At 54.0% G+C, this 3,685-nt stretch overlaps 1 pseudogene; it reads right to left on the reverse strand.

Annotated features, from left to right (window-relative positions):
• Positions 1-1,953: 1,953 nt before the first annotated feature.
• LOC102442989 lies at positions 1,954-2,304 on the reverse strand (annotated as a pseudogene).
• Positions 2,305-3,685: the final 1,381 nt, after the last annotated feature.

The following is a 3,685-nucleotide window of genomic DNA, read 5'->3' on the forward strand; positions in this document are numbered from 1 at the left end:
CTGCTGACACACCTACTTCACGTGGAAACGTGGGACCCAGGTCAGCTCGCCACCAGCTGAGCCGTGACCACGTCGAACTCGCCTCTCGCCCGTGAGCGCCCGTGGCCACAGCCACTAGCCCTTCGGGTCTGGAGGCCCGTGCGTGTCCGCGGCGACGACGAGGATCCAATCGGCGTTTCCTCCGTGCCCTCTGCTCACGTCGTCTGGGTTGGATCCGGGAGGGGCGTCTATGACGCATGGAGGTCACGTTCTGGTCCCGAACTTCCCGTTGCTCATTTCCATGTTTCAGACAAAAGCTAGAAACGAGAGGAGGGGAAATGAGTTGATTCTTTAACAAAGTTACGTAATAAGATGAATCCTGGGTTGTGGCTGATTCATTTATACAGAAATGAATCAACTCGTCTGTAAAGGTCAAATGGCTGTAACCCAATAAGACAGATTGTAACGACCCCGATAAATAATGCGTTTTCAAATCTGAGCCGACTCGTAACGGAAGGTTCCAGCTCCCATTCTGTCCATCCGATCCCACTGCTCAGACAATGGAGGAAGAACGGCCTTTAGATTTGAAAACACACATTAAAAAGCCTTGAAGGATCCCCGGCCGGTGTTGCTCAGTGGGTAGAGCATCGGTCTGCGGACCGAAGGTCCCGGGTTCGATTCTGGTCAAGGGCATGAACCTCGGTTGCAGGCTCCTCCCTGGCCTGGGCCCTAGTCGGGCGCGTGCAGGAGGCAACCAATCCATATGTCCCTCTCACATCGATGTTTCTGTCTTCCCCTCTCTCTTCCTCTCTCTCTAAAAATCAGTGGAAAAATATCCTCGGGTGAGGATTAACAAATCAACAATTAATTGGGGGCCGTCGCCTTAAGGAAACGTGTCCTGGGCCTTGCGGTCAGGGGCATCGGTGGGCAGCGGGGCCGTGCCCGCGGGGCTCAGGGGCTGGGCTGGGCTCGGCAGTCTGACGGCATTTCGAGAAGCTGGGGATGAATGACCGTCCACCTGTCTGTTCCGCGGTCGGTTAGACGGGCGTTTACTTCTGCGTGTGGTTTGTATGAAGAGTTTAAATTCTCTTCAACCCGATTCGGAGACGCGGGAGGCCGTGCCCAGGAGACACCCAGCGGGTGCCGCACTCGGACTCGGTGGGTGAAAGCCTTTCCTCGGGGGAGCACTGGGGTTACCAGCTGGGTTCCTTCGTCCTCGCACGTCAAAGCGTGATTGACACTCCCGATAGTTGAGGTAAATCCCTAAGATGAGCTGATGGGGATCTGCAGTTTCCATGGTGACTTTGGTATTTTCCCCCCCTCCCGCCCCGTCTTTTCTTGAGGTTTCTTACTCGCTGGCCCCCCGCCCCCCATCCCCCCTCCCGCACACACACACCGGCTGCCTGTCCCTGCCCATCTCACGGCCTCCGCACAGCCAACTCTACTCTGCTCCCCTCTCTCTGGGCCAGCGTCTTCCTCTAACGCTGCGTATGACAGTAACGAGACCTGTAGTGATGGGGTGACGGAACAGATAATGTGAAATGTATGAAATAAAACAAATGCCACTTATATTTCTGACTCTGACACCAAGATTCCAATGGAGTTGGTTTTCCCCGCCACTCGGGCAGCTCTCCCGTGGAGGTAAAAGGTGCCGGAGCTGAACAAAACCCCAACAACAGCGGCAAAACATCTTGGCTCAATCTGCGGAGGGGCGCTGGCAGAGCCTCCCTCTGTCTGTCCGGGGAGAAACGCGGGTCCCGTGTGTAGAGCACCCAGGCCCCCTGGGCCGAGACCTGTGGGCCATCCCATCGGCTCTGACAACAAAGGGCAGCGTGTTCAATGCCTGGCTTTGCAGTTAACGTCACAATTGAGAAACCACTGCTCAGAAAGTCAGGGCAACTTCTTTTTTTTTTTTTTCAGAATTGTATGGTTTTATTAACACGAATACAACGTGCACACAGTCTGCCTATTCACTCTCTCGCTGCGCAGCCTGGCGTCGGGATTGGTGGCCTGATGGCAGCTGGGCTGCTCCTCCCCCAGTGGCTTTGGGGGTCTTTGGGGAGACGTGTGAGCAATCAGCACAGTGAGACTGCACGTCAGCGGCGCTTCAAGCTCCTTGACGTTAGGGACCAGGAGCCTCCGGGAGCCACTGGGCAGCCTGTGCTGTTTTCTTGTTGCTCCATAACCCACGCTGGGCATCAGGATCGGGCCCCCTATTGTCAGTGCCTCTGGCTTCCGCCAGTTCCGCTTCATCTGGACACATCGGTCTGACTGGGTCCTCTTTTTGACAATCTTGGGTTTCACGAGGGGTCTGAGGGCAGCCATGGTGCCGAGTAGGAGATGGCTGCCACCTCCGTAGGCAGCGCCGAGGAAGGAGCTTTTGTTTTAAATCTTTATTGTTGAAAGTATTGCATTCGTCCTCCTTTTACCCCGTTAACCTCTCCAGCCCGCTCCCCCTCAGGCCCTCACCATCCGTGTCTGTGTCCGTGGGTGATGCATATACGCACACAAGTTCATGGGTTGATCTCTTCCCACCCACCCTCCCTGCCTTCCCTCTGAGGGTCAACAGTCTGTTCGATGCTTCTGTGCCTCTGGATCTATTTTGTTCATTAGATTCCACATATGAGTGAGATCATGTGATACTTGTCTTTCTCTGACTGGCTTATTTCTCTCAGCATAATGCTCTCCAGGTCCCTCCATGCTGTTGCAATGGTCAGAGATCTTTCTTTTTTACAGCAGCGTCGTATTCCACAGTAGACGTACCACAGAGCCCGAGGCCCGAGGCTCGCAGGCATCTATGCAAAGCAGGTCCCACTGGCCGTGAGCAATGATCACAATGTGAAGGCTTAAATCCTGAAAGAATTTGCTTTATTCCTAATTATGAACCATGAAGACGTTTATACTCATAGAACAGCTCTGAGCTGCAACCTGTACATGTGGGAGCTGATGTCCACAGAGAGGACTTGGTGGTCTCTTAGAGTAATTGCTCTTTCCTGAGCTACCTGTCCACGCTCCTGGAGCCTCCTAAGAGTTAAGTTCGAAGGAAGGGGCATTCCCCGGGCGGCCGCGTATGTATCCCTGAGAAACACCAAAACCTAGTTCAGACGTAAGTACTTGGAATATTCTTCTTCGTGTGAAAAGCACAGCGAGGAGAAGAGAATACCTGTGCGTTTCACACAGATTGATGGACTGCAACTGTGGCATCTTTCCTCGTGTAAATATGGCAAAAATCATCTTTAAAAGGGGGATTGGAGCTGACCTGGGGGCCAGCAAATAGGGGGTCACAGATGCGCTAAGAGATGTTCTTACCAAATTCCAGCTGGGCCGCCTCGGGGGACCACACAGGCCACAGGTGAGGCCCGAGCGTCGGGTGGGCTCGGCCCCCGCAGCCCGCACTTCCTGGCAACCTTTCGCCCACATCAATGAGGTAATCTTTTCGAAATGACTCTGAAATGCATCTTTAATGCGTTAAGCACAGCACACCGCCAAAAATTGGGAGGAACGCATACCTCGGGTGCCATCTCGGCTCTCAGAAACCACGCGGCCGGCAATCAATACGGCTGTCATTCGCATTTCTAATGTGGGCTCTGGGCCAAGCACATCTGTCTTCGTGGAAAGAGAACCACTCCCCACCCTCGCGCCCCTGCGTTCTCTAGTGCACCCTGTGAGTGTACAGTGTAGGGCACAGGATTTTGTTTTTTCATAT

Source organism: Myotis lucifugus, unplaced genomic scaffold (genome assembly GCF_000147115.1).
Source record: "Myotis lucifugus unplaced genomic scaffold, Myoluc2.0 scaffold_8295, whole genome shotgun sequence".
NCBI classification, from domain to species: domain Eukaryota; kingdom Metazoa; phylum Chordata; class Mammalia; order Chiroptera; family Vespertilionidae; genus Myotis; species Myotis lucifugus.